The 22,718-nt window shown below is 39.0% G+C and overlaps 1 protein-coding gene across 2 annotated transcripts in view; it reads right to left on the minus strand.

Annotated features, from left to right (window-relative positions):
* The window catches only part of PCDH9 (protocadherin 9), an 859,360-nt gene that overhangs the window by 30,571 nt on the left and 806,071 nt on the right, over positions 1-22,718 (minus strand). The window lies entirely within an intron of this gene.

Here is a 22,718-nt window from a genome sequence, read left to right on the forward strand (position 1 = left end):
AGTTTCAGGGGACTTGAGCTTTTCACATAAGCAAGAGTCTAAAAGTGAGTTAGACCAGAAGAGAGAAAACACAACTTCAACCCAGCATCGCTGTAGTTCTAGCCTTTATGACCACAGCTAAAACAGACCCAGGAAGGTGTTGATTTCAATTTTCTATACCATACAGTAATGAGCACAGTAACAAGAAGCACAAGGGTGTTTCTAAGAGAACTCTTGCTACATTTCTTTGCTTATTCTAAGTCTTTGAGATGACCTCAGTCTCCAGCTTTCTGACTGTATTAGTGATTAGGTTTTTTTGAAGAGATATTTTTACTTGCCTCTTACATCACAGATATTTTATTAAAAATTATTGAGATAATATACCTAAGGTACAAGGAGACATTCAGAATAAGGATGCTAAGTAAATGCACCATATCATTATTATATTTTTTGCTGTGAAGTGTATGCATTGCTTTATTTTCAAGCATTAGGGAGTAAACAAAACGCATCCATTAATTTCCCTCTACTTCTAATTTTTTTGAACATGCACTTGTGGTTGACTTAAATAGCAGAATGAGAAAAGAGTGCTCTAGCCACTCTTTTGGAGGTACTTTTTTAAAAGGGGAATATTATAGCATCCTGTAGCTTCTTCTGGTTCACTTCTCTGCTTTTCTTCAACCCTTCCATCATATCAAAAATGCCCTTTATTCAATTTTTTGATTCTCCTGGCACATAATTTTCATTCTCTTTGAAGCAGACTCTCTCACTGCCTCTTAAAAATCTATTGTTCCTTAGGCTCAGTAACCTATTGACATAAACTCCCTCTTTACAGTCCCTGTGCAACTCTCCCTGAGGGAAAAGATGAAGAAAGAGAAACTTATTTAGACCAAAGCCTACTCAACGTGATTTCCTCAATTAAGAACTCCAGAGTAATACAAACATCCAGTCACTGAGTAAATAAATAATGTGATAATGTCATATTATTTTCAAGAATTTCAAATTAAACTCCTTACACATGAAACCAAAATTCATTTGGTAAGAATCAGCTAATGGTTTCAAAGTCCTGGGGATCTTTTCTATTTAGTCCCCAACTAGTTTGATCCTAGCACCTTTGCTCAGCTAGGAGAAATTCAGAATTGGGAGATGTGAAAGATTCTGTATTTTGTCTTGAGGGAATAGTTTCATGGTGATACTTTTCTACTCTGTGGCTTGTTTTCTTTTTGCCTCAAGCCAGTGGGCTTAGACTAAATGTAAATGATATGGAACACTGGCACGGCTAGATCTAAAGTTTTAATGACAAATCAAACAATCCCTTGCACATTTTAGCGATGCCCATAGAATGGTAATTCCACAGCGAGAGCTAAACTTTCTCTTGAGGATGGATGGTTCCTCAGTAAGGATCTGCATATATGTACCCTTTCATATCTGCTGAATATCTTGGAAAGGATTCAATCCGGGCATTTTTCCTAAGTTATCTACACAGTTCATTTAATTCTTGCCTAAAAACTCTAGCCACAGGTCCAAATATATCCCCTCATTGCACAAAGAGGTTGGCTGACCTGCTCAAGACCACTTGCTATAAGCAGCTCATAGGTAAACTGACATTTATTCTTTTCCAAAATCTGCATTACTAGACATTTGTTTATGCTCGGTTTTTTGCATGTATTAATGCTGAAGTCCAAATACCAAATCCCTGTGGGGTTTATACTTTTACTTCAAGGGAAATTATTTAAGTTCAACACAGATGTCTTAACCGTGATTACAGCTGTCCTTACATAAAAGCTGATACCAAATCTATATCCTCATAGCAATTCTGAATTAGAGCTCATATTCAAAGATATTGGCATTTATTCAGAAGGTGACAATGATTTGCTTCAAAAGAACATAATTACTAAGTTTACATGGTGCTCGAATATCTTTCTCGGCAAAGCGTGCTACCAGGAGCAATTACAGCGGCATCCCCCTGAAGGCTGGGAGGAAGGTTGACTCAGCCCCACTTCAGATCACCTGCATCTGCATTTCAACAAACCCACCAGTGATTCTGATGCACTTTGGAGCTTGAGACACACTGATCTAATTAATGGCTGTTGATTTTGGGTTGTACAAGTGACCCAAAGAGAAAACAAACATCTTCTATCTATGCACGTCCTGGGGTACAAGGTGGACGCTTGCGCTGAGCTGGTTTGCTAGAATGACTCCTGCACTAACAGGCACAGGACTTTTGTGTGGCGATGCTCGTAAATCTCCAGAATGAGGGCACGGTCAGGGCAGAACAGAGGCAGAATGGAAGAGAGCTTGTGGCCCCACTGCACTGAAGGGAGACATAAATCTGCACACTGGAAGTGTGTGTTTACATACGCTTTGCGAACAGCTGTGCAGGCTGCAAGCGCCCACCTCAGGGAGATCGGGGTCTCAGTAAAACTGAAGAAATAAAAAAGAGGACTCTCGCTTCTTCTGGGATGGGCTGGGTGGGACAGCGGGCCCCTTCCTAATGTCTTCATAAGTTCAAAGGAAGAGACTTGACATCGTTATTTCTGCCAAGGAAAGAACTTTTAATAAAACTGTTAACCCATAACTCACTGGGATTAATATGAATCTGAACATACAGATTTTTAAATACCCATTTTATGGAGCGAGTCTCGCATCAAGGTTGACTCAATACCATTTAAGAACACGTTTCAATTTCAAAAGGAGTATCAATTCTGTTTCAAATTGTTAGGCTCAAGGACAGCTACTACTATATTTGAAACCAGCTAGAAAATTAATAAAACATAATTGCTATTTTAAATAAAGAGCTCCTATTGAAATAGCTAAATGCACTTTTTACAACTATAAAGATGGGCAATTGTAATAATCATCAAATCATCTCTGCATAACAGGATTGGTGTTATTATTATTCTCTTCTACAGATAAAAAAAAAAAAACCCTGAGGCACAGAGAGGTTAAGTAACTTGCTTGAGGTCACAAAGCTAGCAAGTGATTGAGTCAGGATTCAAACCCTTTCAGTCCATCTCCAGAGTCCATGTAATCAAGTATTACTCTCTCCTACCTTCTGACTTGTTATGGTTTTGGTGATCAGAAGACCTCTTCATTCTCCCCAGATAAGCAAGAAAGTAGGCAATAGACAACCAAATAACTCACAACATCACTAGTATCTGTAATTGGTATAGCTGGTAACTAGTACTTAAGTCTACAAGGAAAAATAATGGTTAAACTGCATATATTCCTGGGAAGGGTTAACCTCTGAAAGAATACCAGAGGACTTGGGGCACCTGGCTGGCTCAGTCATTTAAGCATCTGCCTTTGGCTCAGGTCATGATCTCAGGGTCATAGGACTCCCTGCTCAGCGTGGAGCCTGCTTCTCCCTCTCCCTCTGCCCTTCCTCCCTGCTTGTGCTTTCTCTCTCTCTCAAATAAATAAATAATCTTAAAAAGAAAAAAAAGAATACCAGAGGACAGCTGTATTAAATTTATATTGCTCATATAACAGACTATCCCAAATTAATGGCTTAACAAAATCCATTTATCATCCCACAGTTCTATAGGTCAGAAGTCTGGGTACAGATGACTGAGCTAGGCCCTCTGCAAAACAGAGGTACGGGAAGCACCACAGTCCCCTCTGGAGGTTCTGGGGATGAATCATCAGCTTCCCAGCTCCTGTGGGTTGTTGGCCAGCTTCAGTTTTCTGTGGTTGTTGGGTGGAGGACACAGTTTCCTCGATAGCTGGCAGCTGGCAGCCATCTTAAGGTCTCCTGTATCGCTTACTCCATTACCCCCTCCCATCTTTAAACCAGCAACAGCGTTTGAGTCCTTCTTCGACTTTAAATCCCTCCATATTCTCCTTTGACCCTATGTCTTTGGGCTCTGGCCAGAGAAAAAGTTACATGCTTTTAAGGCTTTATGTGATTAGATTGTGTCCACCTAGTAACCGAGGAAAATCTCCATATATTAAGGTCCATAGTTGAAGTTACAATGCACAAATTCCCTTTTGCCATTTAAAGTGCCATATTCACAGGTCCTAGGGGTTAGGGCAGGGACATTTTGGGGGAGGAGACATTCTGCCTATGACTGTAGGTTTGGAAGAAGTAAAGGGGTAAGGGAGGCCAGAGAGCCTAACTGGGGGACCAAAAATAAACTTTGCAATCACCTACTTTTGTCTAATATAATGCTCATTTTTCACACATAATCTTTCATTATTTGCTTTACGCAAGAATATGTCTTCATACCAAATATTTATCGAAGAGGGAATTGTAAAAAAATTAATTTGCCCATGTAATTTAAGTAAAAACAATATAATACAAAGCGTCAGTTTCCTCATGAACTTTTGTCCAAAAAATTATAAACTGGATGAGAAAATAAAATCTTTCAAGTTTTAACCTCATGGTGGTTCAAGGGTGTATCTACATATTATTAGCACAACCAAGTGGAGGTAAATATAAGTATTACTAGTAAAGTATGGTGAAAACGTATGAATCTCCTCACATCAAAATAAAACAAGTGTGCTCCTCAAGTCTCAAGCTAACTAGTGTGAAGGTTTCACACTTGCATAAATGTAAAATCCATTACAGGGGGGCAAAATGAATTTTGGAGTCCTGCTCTTAAGCTCTATGATAGCTTTATTTTTATGATGTCTTTATTCTTTGAGATACTAAATGTTGTCATTCCTAACTCTCTAAATATGGCAGGCTTGCTGCTGTGGTTATTAATGTTTTTAACGGTCCCATCTGTAAATACCGTGCACCCTAAACCAAAACACACATGCACGTCTCCACAGCAGAAGACTGACACGGGACTGCTGACACATGAATGGGAGGCTTTGTCCAACCAACACAAAAATGCAAATGAATTGCAGAGAAAGAAAATGAAGGAATTCAAAGACTTTCTTGATTGCCTTCTTTAAAATGCCAAGAACTTAAGCTGGGCTTTCTTATCTTCCACTACACGCATGTGACACTTTAGGAGGTCTTTCTTATTGTACTATAATTCAGGGATTGTTCCAGCTCTGTGCTCCACGCCTTTGTCCAAAGGGCAGCCTGAGATGTATAATTCGGGTAATGAACAGCTGCATAATTTAAGGGTCGAACTAGCAGGGCACTGTCCCTTATTTGTGTTGCTTTAGCAGTTGCCAAGATGTTCCAGGCCTATTTAGGAATACAGTTTTTTGACTGCTTTATTTCTCTCCAGTGATATATGCTGGGATTTGGTTGTGTTCCAGAAAGCGAATTTTATCAGCAGAAGTTCCAGAGCAAGCTTATCTCTCATTTTACTCCAAAGGGCAACAGCACCGAGCTATAATGAGGTAATTTTTTTTCCAGCCATGCACACTCTGTGTTCTATCAGGCAGGGTTGTTTAAACCTAGTCCTGTCCCTTTCCAAAGCATGATAGACTCAATCACTGAGCTATCAAAGGCATTTCCACACTACATCCCTCTCACACAAGGCCAATCTCCTGATCGTTGAAAAGGGCCCGGCAGCGAGGTCCTTCAAGATGAAGGCTGCATGCTGATTAATCAGTGGCTTTTTTATTCCATTTTGGCAAGTAGTCCCGGTTTGTAAATAAAAGGTTTACCCCAAATTTCCTGTAAACTCAGAAACATAAGGCTAATTTGGACCTCAGTCACAGAGCAAGAACGGTGCCTGTTGTCCAGTCCACAGAGACGTGCTATGTCCACTGTCATAAATACTCTGTAAGGTCTTCAAGCATATCCCAAGTATGAGCTTATCTAAAAACGATTGTCATTGCAGATGATCAAGCGAGCAGGCAGACTGAATTTTTTTTTTTTTTTTTGGCCATCTTTTTTTAAACTATAACGACCCCCCACTTTGGGAAGAGATCCCAGGGAGCATTTGCAAAGGTATTGGAGTTTACACCACACAATAAGCTTGTAGGGGGGAGAAAAAAAACATCAATAAAACAGGATATCTCTTTTTCAAGAAATAAATTAGTGTACTCTTCACTCATCAGATGGTAAATAGCTAATGGAGAAGGAATGTGACAGACCACAAGGACTAGGAATTGTCTGCAAACTGGCAGGCGCAGCGATTTGCAGATGACCCAAATTATTTTCAGGCAGTTTGGCACATCTCTATTTGTCACACTTACACTACCGAGCCAATTGCATTCAATTAATATGGAGTATTTTCCTGCTCTTGAAGTAGGAGCAAAGCAACGAGCCTTTCTTGATTGCTCTCAAACACCCCCAAACAAGCCTCTTGTCATCATTCACCTTAGGTGAATCTTCCAGGATGAGCATGCGACCACTGAAAGACTCATTCTGGACTAGGGATTTTTGTGCATATAGACACATGTCTACTGTATGCACCGAGTGTGGGAGCTCCAAGAGCTTAGAAAATGTGGTTCCTGAAATACCCTGTTGCAATAAAAATTTGCCATTTTACTCCGCCGTTTTGAAAGCAAGGTGAAGAAGTTTATTTTGTGAGAGGTGAAACCTTCTGAATCAATACCAGAGGTTGACACTACTATATAAACCCATCCATCATGAGGTGGCAATTACAGCAATACTTCCCAACATGGTCCGTGCAGCCGGTGGGGGCAGCCCGGGTACTTAGGGAAATGCAGGAATGAGAGTTTTATTTCTAAAATCCCTTCCTCAATGACACAGAATGCACGAGCTTTCGAGTTCAGAAAATCCTGGCTAGGGGCCCTCGCTTCTAGTCCCAGCTCTTTCCCCACCTGGCTACACGTCCCGTCATGTAACCTGGTAACCTGCGTTGGGATGGCTTAACACACCCTTAAAATGAGGAATTAACGCAGACAAACGCAAATGGCACCTCCCAGCTCTTAGGAATCTCTGAAGCACAAACACCCAAAGAACTGTTTTTATTAATTCTAAATGAATGCATTGAAGTCAAAAAGGCTCATAATAAAAGCAAGCAACAATAGGCAAAAGAAAAATGCTTATTTCCCCCAAACAGAGTCATTTCATTATATTAAATTTAGGATTATGGGGGCACATTAACTCTTTCAGGCCCTGAGGGGGTTTGTGTCAAAACAACACATCTTTACAACTAAAATGCACTATGTGTTACAATTAAAAGTTACAGCTAGCTATATAAATTTTATACACTGTTATAAAATGTACCTGGCACAGGAAATTTAAGAATGTCTCTAAAGAAAAATATATTAAAGCTCCTGTTCGATTGCATACCAAGTGTATTTTAATGTATTCATGTTTCTGAACATATGTAATACACAAATAGAATGCAATAGTATTTTGCATTTACATCTTGAATTTTAATAGTTTTAGTGAGTCGCTCTGTTTAGATGGAAAAAAGACCTTTAACAGTTACAGTTCCCTTATCATTCAGGGTACTTAAAATGTATAAGTGTGTCAGGCCTTAGGCTATGGTTGAGATGGCAAATTAGAAACCAAAACAAATGTCAAAAGAAGCAAAAATGATTCTGCCACTCAGTAGTGTACCACTCCCAAAAAACTTCACTTCTGAAATGATCCGCACACAAAAATCTATCTTGTCTTCTTTCTTGTGCCTACTGAATGCATTCTTCATCCTAATTGAGATGTATGGTACTCTGTGCACTTTCTGCTCCCACGTTTATTAACTCCCTCGCAGCCTCACCTGCCCTCCCGCCCAGCCTTTCTCCGCCAAGGGCAGCCATTTCAGATGCTCCCGCAAGGACCTTAGAAAGCCTAGCTCTGCTGACCTGCAGTTCTGCCCTCCTTGCTAATTCTTTACCCTTCCAAAGCCTCACCCGTCTGCTTTCTTTGCTTCTCTCCTGAGCTTCCAGCTATTGCTGGAGCCACTCCGAAACTGGTGTTGACAGGCTCTTCTACAAATCTGTGCTGTTCAACCTCAACTCGACCCTCCCTGGTGTTCAACAATTCCTGTAATGATCGCTTATTGACTCGCAGGGGCGGGATTCAACATGGTAGCTTTTCTTCAGGCCTCAGTTCAGGACTGAACACTTCATTCTTGGCAAATGACACCATCTGTCATTTTACTGAGACTACCGAAGCCCTAATTTTCTTTATTTCTCTGCCTTTACACTCATTCCTTTTCTTCATTAGTCTCTCAGAGAAAGAAACTCTCTCCCACTTTGCCCCTCATCTTTTACCTGTTTTCTTTTATCTCTTTCGCTGTCACATTCCGGGGGGCTTGCTGGTTGACCAGCACACCACTGGATCTTGATCTGTAAGTCTTCACCCTCCTCCCTGACCATACAAGAGGCAGTTCTGTTCAATTTTCCCGGACTGCAGACTCCTTCCATTGTAGAAGTAACTGCCCCACCACCAAACAACAAGCAACAAAATTTGACAACAAAAACCACTCTCCCCTAACCTTGCTGCTCTATCTCAAGTGCTTACAGGGCTGCAATTTACCTTTCTTTTTGCTACTAGGTCTCTCTAATGATTAATAGCCTAAGGCCTAATAGATTTCACTTCCACATCACCTTTCAAGTCCTTGCAATCAGCACCCTCCCCCCAACTAAAATTATTCCTTCAAGGTCACCCTTGACTTCCACATCAGCCAATTACATTTTATTTCCCGACAGCCATGTTCCTTTCCCTGTCTCTAGCACTCATGCAGCTCATCACACCTGTAAGCTTCCTCCTGCCTTGTGCATTAGGAGCTTCAGCCTAGGATTTAAAGCTTGTGCACATGTATGATTCAGATGTAAATGGGATGCTGAAACAATGATGACTAGACACGTGTAGACATCAGACCAAGGTGGAAAACAGATCCCCAGACCGCCTGAATCAGAAGCTGCCTGGTGTGCGACTGTGAAGTACTGAGAGTTTGTCAAGCATGGACCCAGAGATCTCCAGGGATGAGGTAGCAACATGAGGAAAACACCTCCTCACACAATAACCAGCAGGCAGTGTTTGCTGGAAGAGGGATGCCGGTGCATACAGGGCTCTCAGGAAGGGTTTGCGGAAGAAAGAAATTTATGAATGACTGCCTTGACCATCACAGAGAAGCGATGATTTAAAGTATAATCCTGTGCTTTTCAGTCTTTTTCTTTTCTGCTCAGTTCCCATTGTCTCATGGATGACAAGTTATTGCTATTTGATATTTAGGACCCAAAGAAGAAATTATTGTGATCAACACAGAGAACTCGAGAAAGGGTTTCCTCCTTCTTCGCATCAGAGTGTGGCACTGTGCTTTGAGGGAGACAGAAAATGCCTTGTCGCTTTGGCACATCCAGAACTCTGCACAGCAGCACCGCCCGCAGCCCTGGCAGGTCTCCTAGCATCCGACGTGCCAGGGGCACCAAGTGCCAACATCTTCAGCAGCAGCTGATGGGAGTCCCAGGGGCTCTGGAGCAGTAGGAGGTAGCATTACCACTAGTCAGCCCGACAGAAGTGGTGCCACCTTTACCTGGCCCCGTAGGGGCTGGAAGCTCTGCCAACTGGATCAACAGAAGAAGGCAGAGAAGGGAACTGCTGAACGCCAGTTCCAAGCTGAGGGAACGGAGCCTGCGGAAGCTGCGTGTCTCACAAGGTTGGAAGGATTAATGCTAAGGAAGCGCTGGTTCTTGCTCCCAACCCGATTACTTTTTTAGCTATAGATGTGTGCAGTCAAAAGAAATCCTTGACTTTAAAAATATTACACAGTCTAGTCCTGTTGATTTGGCTCTCACTGACCCTCTCCTCTTTTAAATCTTTTTTATGAGACCCTTAAATGTTAAGCATTCCCAACATACTTCCTTTGGACACTTCACACTCTACGCACTCACTGATATCGAATCCCACAGCTTCAACATAACCGCTACTCATATGATACTCAACCTGTGACTTCCAGACCTGCCTCAGCTCTGACCTCACCTCCAGATTCGTATTTCAGTCAAATATAGCTGACTTGGTGTCTCAGCCATACTATATGAATCAACTCTTCCTAAAGTAAATTCACTGGCGTATGCCCCAAACTTCTTCTTTCTAACCCCTGATGCATATTAAAAGCAACATAATATTCCCAGTCATAGAGGCATGAATTCTTCAAGCAATCCCATCCCTCTTCACCACAGTACTGCATACAGCTAATCACTTCCCCTTTCTCGAACTAGTGTACTCGCTTCATCTGTATTCCAGCACACACACTCTCTTGGGAGTTCTTCCCTGACATACTGCCCACTCCTCCTCCAATGGTGAGTGGTGACCCCTAAGCGCTGGAGGATTACAGGGCGCAGTCCTTAGACCTCAGACCTCTTCTCTTCTCTAACGGTATTCATGGCAGATGGAATCTCATTGAGTCTCAGTTTTCTCTTGTCTATCTCTCAGGCAATGAAAACTCAATTCCCCTGGTGTCTCGAGATGAAAACCTGATAGTTATTTCATATCACTATCTTTTATTTCACCCCGTGTTCAATGCACAGTCATATTCTGTGGATCTTCAGAAGTAATCTAGAAGCTGCCACGTCTCGCCGTGCCTAGCACCTTTGTCCAAATCGCCATCATTCCCTGCCTTGATATTGCAGTAACTTCCTAACTAGTCTTCCGACTTCTTATTTCTACATGTATTTTCAGGCAGAATTAGTGCAAATCTCTTGATATTAAGGTCAGAGTGTGTCATTTTTCTCTTCACCACACTCCTGTAGCTTCCATCTCACTTTAGTCTCTGGATCATGGGCCAATGTCTTGGCTACTTAGTAGCTTTTGAAATAATAATAACCAAAATGCTACTTGCCTTCTTACCAGACTTCATGGCTCATCTTTTCTCATTTACATTGTTCCAAAGAATACATGACCAACTGTACATAACCAAGAAGATGGCCTGTATAACTCATAGGAAAACATTATAATATTAATAATCACAGAAATTAAAAAGAATTGGGGTGCCTGGGTGGCTCAGTAGGTTAAGCCTCTGATTCTTGCTTTCAGCTCAGATCCTGGGATTGAGCCCCACATCGGGCTCCCTGCTGAGTGGGGAGTCCGCTTGAGGATTCTCTCTCTCTCTCTCCCTCTCTCCTCCCCCACTTGGGTGTGCATGTGCATGTGTGCTCTTTCTCTCAAATAAATAAATAAGTCTTATAAAAAAAGAATTATATCAGCAATAATCATTTATGAAGAATTTACTCCAGGCCAGACATAATACTAAACACTTCACATGTATTCTTTCATTTAATCCTCTCTATAGTTCCATACCTTAGTTATTAAAATTATCCTTCTTTGGCAGAGTAGCCAAGTTTTGACAGATGAGCCCAGTTTGGCCAGCCAAATCTTGGGCAAGTTCATCTAAAGAGTACTAGAAGATAATGGGATTATGCTAGTAACTAATAATGAAAGTAGTTTGAACCACATTATATCTTCATGCCGGGAGTCTCCTATTGCTAACAATACCCAAAGCTACCAGTAATGATGCTACTTCTGTTCTTTCTAAGAAATTGATCGTATATTGTATATTTAAAATAGGGAGGTGGCAGGGCACCTGAGTGGCTCAGTTGGTTGAGCAACCAACTCTTGATTTTGGCTCAGGTCATAATCTCAGTGTCCTGGGATTGAGCCCGTGTCAGTAGGCTCCACACTCAGCAGGGAATCTGCTTCAAGATTCTTTCTCTTCCTCTGACCCTCCGCCACTGACTCACTTGCTCTATCAAAGATAAATAAATCTTAAAAAAAAAAGTAGGGAGGTGGTAAAAGAAAAAAGATGTATGTTTGATTTATAGTTATCTTAAAGAAAAAACACAATCACAGGTGACCCTTGAGTAATGCAGGGGTTGGGGAACTGATTCCCGTGCAGTTAAAAAGCTGTGTATAACTTCTGCCTCCCTAAAACTTAACTGCTAAGAGCCTACTGTTGACCAGGAAGCCTTACTGATAACAAAAAACAGTTGATTAACACATATTCTGTATGTTATATGTATTAGATACTGTATTCTTAGAATAGAATAAGCTAGAGAAAAGAAAATGTTATTAAGAAAATCATAAGAAAGAGAAAATACATTTATAGTCCTATACTGTATCTACTGGAATAAATCCATGTGTAAGTATAACTGCCCATGTAGTTCAAACCCATGCTGTTCAAGGGTCAACTGGATTTTCTTTAATCAAGGTCAATGTTAATGAAATAATGGAAAATGGGAACAGCATTCCAAATCCTCAAATATATTTGAGTGCTATTAGGTACCACACACTGAGCTAAGTTATTTCATATTACCTCATTTAATCTTCACATTAACCACACAGGGTATTATCTAGATTTTACACATGAAGAAACTGCATTGGAAAGAGATTAGCTGACATATTCAGGACCATAAAGCACAAGGTTGACTGAATCAATGTATTCCAAGATATATTATCTTAATTTTGGTTCATTTAATTCCTCACTGAAAGGAAATAAAAAACAAACTGGCTTCACCCTATACATTCCTTTCTTATGTTGCATCCTTTCCCTCAAAGTTATAGTTGATGCCATACATGGAAACATTCTCAAGAGAGCTTCTTAACTTTAATGACAAATAAATAGACAGCAATCAAAGATAACTTACTTTGTGCCTTTATTTGTAAGTCATCTAATTCAGGGATTTCTTTGAAATTATCCATGGTTGTGCATGTTCTTATTCTTTTCTATGCCCTGTATAACAGTATTAGTCTGCTTGGGCCGCCATAATGAAATACCACAGGCTGGGGCTCTGAAACAACAGAAATTTATTTCTCAGTTATGGAGATGGGGAAGTCCAAAATCAAGGCACCAACAAGGTAGGTTTCATTCTGAGGACTATTCCCATGGCGAATGGGTGCCAACCATCTCTCTGTGCACTCACAATGCCTCTTCTTTGTGCTCTCATGGAAAGAAAGCAAAGGGTGAGCTCTCTGGTGTCTCATCATCTAAGGACACAAATCCTACCAATTAGTGCCTCATGCTCATAACCTCGGTTAACTCGATTTACTTCTTTAGAGACCCCATTTCCAAGTGCAGCTACACCGGGGTCAGAGCTTCACCTATGAATTTTGGAGGGACACAAATATTCAGTGTATAACAATAATCCATCTTGCCACTGGTCCCGTACACGTGTTTTATAAACAAGAGCTGCAAGTGTTTCCAGAAGGTCATGATTCCAAAATAAAACTGCTTGTTGACACCAAGTGTCACAAACATCTGGCAACTCGCAGATGGATCGCAATGTTGTGGAACACTTAAATGGATTCTTCCATTCTGATCTATCCATTAAATGATAACCATGACCTAATGCATGGGCATGATCAATACAAATATACACCGTGGCTGTAGAACAGCCTCTCTAACCAGGGAGGGTAATCCTCCACTTTACAGATTTGACAAGCCAATCAATTAAACACTGGATAAGGTCAAATACTATTGACTCAAGATTCAATGAAATCCCTTCATTTACCTTCCCCTCATTTGATTTTTCTCGTGATCTAAGTATGGTTTCTTTTTAAAATACATTTTTACAGCCGCCGCCCTTCCATACTGATCGAAAGTGAGTGGTCCTCAAAAAACATAATGATTCACTGGCACCGGAATCAATAGTGTTATAGAACCTTGAAGGCATGAAAAGGTTGAAAAATAAAAATATTAATGCCTACACTTCAACAGCATACTTAAGAAGTGGAATTTAAGAGATGTCCATTGCTAACGAGAGGTAGGTAGTTCATAAATCAATTTAGAGGACCAATTCCCTCAGGTATATCTGTGAGTACTGAAAATAAAACAACATAAGGATACTGTTAATAATGTGCTTAAGTATCATTCAGCTCTGATATTTGACACAATTTCAGATTATTTCTTGAAAGTGCTCTTGGTACTTACATGGCAAATTCGGTATACGTTTTACTCTTTATTCTGTACCACTTTTGGTTTTTACTGACACCTCTTTACGCAGCTGATAACCTTTAGATGTCATAATCTACAGTCATGTCTTCTGTGCTTACTTAATGTAACGATGTTTTCATCTTCATAAAAATATAATAAAATGGTGTTTTGTAAGTGGAACAAATGCATTTCAGAGCTCTCTGCAGTGGAGTCTCAGACACTTCAGTACATTCCTCTATCTGGAGATAGAACTATTTGCTGCTGTATTTTTATCTAACTGTCTCCAGGAACTAGTAAACAGAATTGTAAATATAGCATGCTTGGAAAAATTCCACCTGGCACAAATCAGTCACTAGGTGGCTGAATATTGTGAATGGAAACAACTGGCAAAAAGGAAAATCCTCTTGTTAGAAGACAGCAGTGCACAGTGTTCCACGTGTTGGAAACAAAAATTTGCTTTGAGGAGTTTTGATAATGTTTTAATGGAAACAACATTCCTTTTCGTGTTTACTCCTCTCTTTTGCTTTCTTTGTAACCACATGAATTTGGAACTTGGTTTGAGTGGGTTTTCTTTTCGTTGCTTTCTTTTTTTTTTTTTTTTTCTTTAACATTACCCAAAGAGAAGCTGGAAGATGTATGATTAAATATCAGGTTCCCGGGCACCTGGGTGGCTCAGTCGTTAAGCATCTGCCTTAGGCTCAGATCATGATCCCAGGGTCCTGGGATTGAGCCCTCTGTGGGGCTCCTGCTCTGCGGGAAGCCTGCTTCTCCCTCTCCCATTCCCCTGCTTGTGTTCCCTCTCCTGCTGTGTCTCTCCCTGTCAAATAAATAAAATCTTAAAATAAATAAATAAATATCAGGTTCCCTCTGATTTTCCAGATTTATTCTGTAGTTGGAAGTCTCTCTGACATATTATTTTTAAAAAGAAAGATATTCTCTTAATCAACTCAAAAAAGCAGAAATAAAATATGACAGTATTTAACAGTACAGCAACCCATTAAACTCTCACGTGGCTACCTCTTGCTTTTAAGATGAAGGTGAGTTGTTTTTGTTTGTTTTCATCTGTTTTTAATGAGAAAGATTACATGGGCAAAGATCTCGAGAATGGCATATTAAAAGTCTAATTTCCTGTCTGTTGCAAAGCTTCTACTTAGAAAAAATTGACACACCTTTTTTTTAAAATGCAATTAAAGTAAGAGTAGAAAGTGGCAAATACTTTAGAACAGAAATAAAAGTAAGAAGAAAATGGAAACAGCAGTAGCTGCTAAAAAAAAAAAAAAATAGAGTTTAAGAACATCATACTTATAAAACAAGTTCAAAAGTGGAAAGGCTTTCATTTTGACCAAGGCGGTTTAGTTATGTTAAAAAAAAAAAAAAAGCCCCGGGCGCCTGGGTGGCTCAGTTGGTTAAGCGACTGCCTTCGGCTCAGGTCAGGATCCTGGAGTCCCAGGATCGAGTCCGGCATTGGGCTCCCTGCTCAGCGGGGGGTCTGCTTCTCCCTCTGATCCTCTTCCCTCTAGTGCTGTCTCTCATTCTCTCTCTCAAATAAATAAATAAAATCTTTAAAAAAAACAAAAAAAAAAGCCCCTCCATCAGGGCCCACTGCTCCCACTTGTAATTTGGGAGAATGTATTGGGGAATGTAACAGCTACCTAGAATTTTCATATAAACTGGCCTCATTCCATCCCATGACTCCTACTGTTCCAACCTGAATATGCATAGAATTGCTACTGATGCATGTTCTTATTCAGTAAGTCTGGGGTGGGGCCTGCAAGTCTGCATTTTCAACATGTTCTCAGGTGATGCCTCTGCTGCGGGCTCATGGCCACATTGGAGTAACATGGCCAGAGTACAAGCTGAGAGTAAGTTTCCCAAGACAGTCTAATGGCACATCTACAGATAAGTCATTGTTTGATTGTGCTGAGTGGTTTCTTACCTTTGCAACAACTTAAACCAAGTGAAGACTGTTTTGTTTTGTTTTCTCCATCTTGATTAAGAAACAAGAACAGTCGGGCGCCTGAGTGGCTCAGTTGGTTAAGCGACTGCCTTCGGCTCAGGTCATGATCCTGGAGTCCCGGGATCGAGTCCCATTTCGGGCTCCCTGCTCGGCAGGGAGTCTGCTTCTCCCTCTGACCCTCCTCCCTCTCACGCTCTCTGTCTCTCGTTCCCTCTCTCACAAATAAATAAAATCTTTAAAAAAAAAAAAGAAAGAAACAAGAACAGTCAATCTTCCTTATTCACACATTCTGTATCTACAAATTTGCCTACTTGCTAAAAGTTATTTGTAACCACAGAAATCAATGACCATGCTTTTGCTGTCAGTAATGCACATGCACAGAGCTGTGGAAAATTTGAGTCGTCTGCTGTCCCTGTTCACAGCTGAAGTTCAGCAAGGTGACTTTCTGCCTTCTTGTTTCAATTCTTACATTGTAATCAAATGTCCTTTTTGAGGTCTATGTACTGTCACATTTTCTTGCATTTCTGTGCTTTTTTTTTGGTGATTTCACTGTCTAAAATGACCTCAAGCATAAGACAGAAGTGCTGTCTAGAGTTCTTAAGCTCAAGAAAGCTGTGATGTGCCTTTCGGAAAAAGTGCAAGTGTTAGATAAGCTTTGTTCAGGCATGAGTTATGGTACTGTTGGCCATGAGTTCAATGTTAATGAATCAACGATATATATTAAATAGTGTCTTTAAATAGAAACACGCATAAAACAAGTTTATATATTGATTGTTTGATGAAAATATTGTGACCAGATGCTCATGGGAACCTAACCCTGTACTTCCCCAAAGGGCCATAATTCAGTGTTGGCTAATTTAGTGTTCATGGTGACTTTATAGAACAAAACTACTGCAAATAACAAGAACTGACTATGCCTTCTGTACTATTCTCAGGAGAAAACTTCAATGGGAACAAAGACTCCAAATTGATGCCCCCTTTGACTATAATATTCTTTATTGGGTGTCCACTCTGACTCTCAAGCCAGATATTTCTAAACTACTTTACACAGTAAAAAAATAGTTTATTAAATGAAAGATTAAGCTTTTACAGAAGCTTTGCATTTTAAAGGTTAGCTGAAAACCACTCTTTTGAAAGAATCTTCCAGTTTAGGCATTTAGCAAGGTCATCAAGTTTTACAATATACTTCCTCTTCCAACTCCTGTCTTTGATAAACCAAAATCTGTTTTCTTCAAATCTCCTCTACAAACCCCTTAACCCCGCATAGCTCTTGTTCTTCAATTAAAATAGTCTATATTTATTTTTCTCCCAATAGTTTCTTTTCTGGTCAGTCCATTTTGCTATTAAAAAAAAAAAAAAAGAAGAAGAAGAGGTTTAAAATTCATCATTGTATGAAAGACATTAATGTAACTTCTTTACAAAAGGCAATTGAGATAAAGTACAAAAACGAAGATGATGCGCCAGAATCATAACAGGGACTGTACTGGGTCTAGATAGAGTAAAGTAAGGATTATTTCTTAAGAGCAAAAGGAAATCCTAGAATGAGAGCTAAATCATTTAACCACTGAACAAATATATGTTCAGCACCTACTAAGTGAGATGAAGCATCATGCATGAATTAAGTATCTTGTTTAATTCTTACAACACTCCTTTGATGATAGGTCTATCATATGAGGAGATGATACATAGTGCTTAGGTAATTTGCTCAAGGTCAGAATTAGTACATGACAGAAGTAGAAAGCAAGTCTGGCAATGAGCTCCAAGGCCCCGCCTTTCCACTTTGTCCTCATGAGCAGAAAAAAAAAGAAAAAAGAAAGAGAGGTATATCCCCTCACTATGGAACTTGCAGCTTCTCAGAAGAGAGAAAAGGAGTAGAGTGTCACAAGTCAAAATAGGATCAAGCTTTGAGACGAATTAAGCCAGACAAATAAATTCAGAGAACCCACCCAAACTGTAATAAAGAAGGCTGCATCAAGATGAGCTTTGGTGAGTAGGTAAGATTTGGATGGGTAAAGAGAAATGTGGATGGTAAAGTATTTCTATCAAGAGTGGAGATTATAACAACATACAAACAGAGAAGTACAAGGTTTGAATGAGGACATTGGTGAAATCAGATTTTCTGAATCAGAGGATTTCTTCAGGGCAATGTTTGGGAGATAAACCTTGAAGGGCAAGTTATTAGGAAAACTGAATGTTTTCCAGGTGAAGGTAGGGGGTATACTGTTTACTCTAACAAAGATTAGCCACAGATGCCAAAATGAATGAAATCATTTATCAATTAATTCTTTGAGTAATTTAAAACAGCAGGCTCTCGTATCCTTTACAGCCAACTTCAGACTCTTCAGGGAATAAGGTAGATCATCAACATAGGTGTACATTTGACAACAGGTATTAAAACTCCCAGTTGCGAGGGCGCCTGGGTGGCTCAGTCGTTAAGCGTTTGCCTTCGGCTCAGGTCATGATCTCGGAGTCCTGGGATCGAGCCCCGCATCTGGCTCCCTGCTCAGCGGAGGGCCTGCTTCTCCCTCTCCCACTCCCCCTGCTTGTGTTCCCTCTCTCGCCGTGTCTCTCTGTGTCAAATAAATAAAATCTTTAAAAAAAAAAACAAAAAACTCCCAGTTGCTAAATTGCATGCAAAGATTCAACTTCACATGATTACTTCCTCTCAGATGTCTATTCCTTAGACTGTAAGACCACACAGGATAGGAATTATCTCATGATCAATGCTTATTAGATCACTGAGGTATATTTTGATTAAAACTCATTTGTGTGCTCTCACAACAATTTCCCTACAAATGAGAAAATGAAACAGTTAACTATAAACAGTATCTGCACTGGACACACACCTTTGGCTATTAGCACAAATGCCCTTCAAATATAACCTATATCATACACTTTGAGATTATTTCCTGATATTATTCAGTAAGCTTATCAATGCAGAAAGGTCACAAGATTTTTTATTTTATTGTCATAGTAACTGGAGTAAATGTATTGCTTCTATAACTAGCATAGAAATATTCATCAGTGATATGCTCTGAGCAATGCAATGTGACTTGTCATTTTAATTAAAATTAAATTTGATATAATGTAAGCAATATAATTAAGTTGCTCATGAAAATTAAGTTTAAGTTGATGATTATGTAATGATAATACTTTGATAGAATTTTACAATCTCCCTAATACAACAAACAGTGAATTATTAATCATTTTAACTTAAGCAAAACTACTAATTAAAGGAAAATATTGATTTTCATCAAATGTTATTAGCATGGTCATTTCTGTATCAGTAGGACACCTTTGGCAGGAGTTTAATTATTTTCAGCATCTTTATTAGTCTTTGTCTAGAAATAAAGTATTTAAAATGTTAGAATGAATTTATCAGATTTCATATAGCTATTGCTACATACAAATAAGACAAAATTCTTATTATATTAATACATCTTGCTTATAAAAGGTCCTTCATAAATTCAAAAATGATTTTCAAAGTAGCTAAATTCACTTTCCTAGGTTAAAGTTACAAACTCTCATTTTATTTTATTTTATTTAAGATTTTATTTATTTATTTGACAGAGAGAGACACAGCGAGGGAGGGAACACAAGCAGGGGGAGTGGGAGAGGGAGAAGCAGGCCTCCCACGGAGCAGGGAGCCCGATGTGGGGCTCGATCCCAGGACCCTGGGATCATGACCTGAGCCGAAGGCAGACGCTTAACTACTGAGCCACCCAGGCACCCCCAAACTCTCGTATTAATAAAATAACCAATACATATGGAAAGGTTTTTTTTTTTTTATGATGCCCATTAATTTTTTTTTTTTTTGAATGTTGACTTGGATTGAATTTATTTTTTTATAAACTATTACAAAACAGTTAGTTGGAAACTGCATTTCAACATTAGTATGAAACTTGATTATACAGGAGCATAGGAGCAAATCTATTCCTTTGACAACAAAATAAGTATATGGTACATTATGGAATACCTCTATCTTTTTAGTTTCAGCATGTTTCTTCGTTTGCCTATACTGTTTTTCATGGGGACAACCGACCTCTTGCAAGGTGATTTATAAATAGAGGTCTGTAAAATGTTAACATACAAAATGCCACATTTATTTTTAGTTTCATTTTAAATGTTACAAACTTTGTTTTTGTTTTCACAAAGCTTCTCTCCCCACTACTGTTTGGTAAATAATTTTTCTCTGAAGTCATGTAAATTAGTTTTAATTTCAGGCAAAAGGCAATTGCTAATGGTGATTTCATACTACATTGGCTTCTTGGGCCTCTTTTTGGCTACTCTCAAGTATAATCAAACCTGATGGGTATCACAGAAATAAAGTAAAGCATTTAAAGTAACACAGTTGACACTGAGTGATATAATCTCACAGTTTCATCATAAAATTGACTACATTTCAGCTGCCTAAAGTTCTAATTCAGTACCTAAAAGCACAAGAAAAGCATTACATCCCTTATTGTATCATGTTTCGTCTGAAAGACATTTGAGCCATCCTGAAGTTTTTTTGGTTCGAAGGAATGTCAGCATCCCACAAAGGCTGTTGATATTCTTCATTAGCTATAACATAGTTAAAATCTAGCACCTGCAATAAATCAAAGTATCGGAAGATTGCGTTAAAACTTATGACAGTTACAGAGTTTGGTGGGTGTTGGTTGTTTTTTCCTCCCCAGTATTCGAGGGTCATCACTCATAATAGTGAAAAGTATAGCATAAAGGGGAAAAAAATTCAGAATGTTCCTAAAAATAAAATAGAAAGCCCTCAGGAGCCCTTTCAGAACAACAATAAAAAGTATTGCTAGCTGTAAAATTTGTAAGCAGGTTCCATCCTGTCGGCACAGAAACAATGAAGATGAATTACATTCTAGGAGAAACATTGAGACTGTCTGGTAACATAGTGGCAAATCTACAGTGAGGACAAAGCACAACTATTTCTTCTGTGTCTTAAGTTGAAGGTTGTTGGAACAAGGTGGTATGAATTAAATGGTGACAAAGGACCATCTTTAGAAATTATCTCTTTAACCATTCAATTCATTCATCTGGCCATTATTTCGGCTATTGGGTTTTCAGAATCTTTGTGTTAGCTCTGAGCTCATGAAGACCAGGGTATAATTACATGTGTTAAGGAGCATAAGTATGTGTACAATTAAAATATAAGAGCTGAATATGAGTTAGGGTGATGATAGTTATTTATATCTCTTCCAACTATCTGTAGGTGTGATGAGAAAACAAGTTTGAGGTTTGTTTGGCTAGTTCTAAAAAAAGGTGCTTTTGTCTCGGGTAAGAGGACATTTAGGCTGCTACGTGGGAGATGTTGGCAGCTGGTAGGAAATGTTGGGGAGGATCCCACAGAGCTCTGCTGAGCAAACCTACTACACAGAGACTCATCTGCAGAGGAACTAAAAATCTTGTTTTGCATATATCCTTGTTTGATGCCCTGGATATTCGGGTGGCCGCTGAAAAGATACGCTGCTAGAAAGGAAAATACAAGGATAGGGGTTGTTTTGCAAAAGCTGATGCCCACCTCGGTGGCAGGCTGTAAGTTTAGTAACAAACTTTCCATATCCTGAACCAAGGTCAGCATATGCAAAATGAAACTCACACCACAGCAGAAATGGGGAGAGTGTTTATTAAACCTTAACTGTGATTCTCAAAGGATGTTTTGGTGTGCAATATGCCTACCCCCTACTAAAACAGCTTGACTTTTAATCTAAATTTAAAACTCAGAGATTTTCTTTCTTATGTGTTTATGAATGTTAATTAAAAGAGACATTGGCTAGTTTGAGCAACTATTTAAAGTCTTTATTTGACAATATTTGAAAGTTGCTTTCCTTTTATGCTGTTATTCAGATTTTCTACCTGTAGGTAATGAATGTGGCTTGAGTCAATTGTACATTAAAAATTGAAAGTAATATTAGGTTCTTTGAAAATCACTGAAAATTGCCATAATCCATGTTCCAGAGTTTTGATGATTGATTGCATTAAAGCAGTAGTGGAATTCAAGTTGAACTGAAATAAATGTTAAATGAAGGTTCTTTTTAACCTCATCAGTACCCTTCTAATACATCGAGATTTCTGAGTTTGAGGTATAACTAACAGTAACCAAATCTCAAGCAATTACCTAGCACTAGATATGGTATTTGTGTGAGTACCTAATAATCTCCTAAGCCTATCCATTTCCCAGCTGAGCTAATTTTTGATGGAACACCATTGAGAACAATAGGTCACTCAGAGCAAATGAAGTGGGGCTGCCACTGTGTGTCCTCAAGAGCTCTCATATAGTCCAGGGTTGGATGGCTGATGAGGTAATCTGCATAATAACATGGCCCTAGTGTGATTCTATTAAGTCAATGAAGCATTGAGCCGAAGGCAGACGCTTAACGACTGAGCCACCCAGGCACCCCCAAACTCTCGTTTTAATAAAGTAACCAATACATATGGAAAAGTTTTTTCTTTTTTTATGATGCCCATTAATTTTTTTTTTTGAATGTTGACTTGGATTGAATTTATTTTTTTATAAACTATTACAAAACAGTTAGTTGGAAACTGCATTTCAACATTAGTATGAAACTTGATTATACAACTAGATACCAAAGTGCCACTGGTATCTAGTAAGTGGACTGGATCTACAGACCCACAGGCCTTTACTCATCTGACAGGAAGAACTGTGTGCTAAGCTCGTAATTACACCTCTTTGCTCCTCCACTCAGTTCAAATTTCATCTGTTGGCAGTAAAATAAGTATCATTCCAAGTGTAATTCTAATTAAATGAGTTAAAAAGCATAACTCTAATTATTTGTGTGTATGCTCTGTGGATCCCAACATTGTATGGATTTAAATATGTGTAAATAATTACTAATTCAAATTAATGAATTTTAATGCAAATATATAAAAATAATACATAGTAGTATTCATATGGAGTTAGAAATAGGTGAAAATATGAGTTATTTAGAAAGCAATAAATACATTAGTCTTTCATGTCATTAGTTTTACGTGTCAAAATAGCATTCTCCTTTTTTTTTTTTTTT

Source organism: Leptonychotes weddellii, chromosome 3, assembly GCF_054177405.1.
Source record: "Leptonychotes weddellii isolate Sample4059 chromosome 3, ASM5417740v2, whole genome shotgun sequence".
Classification (NCBI taxonomy): Eukaryota; Metazoa; Chordata; class Mammalia; order Carnivora; family Phocidae; genus Leptonychotes; species Leptonychotes weddellii.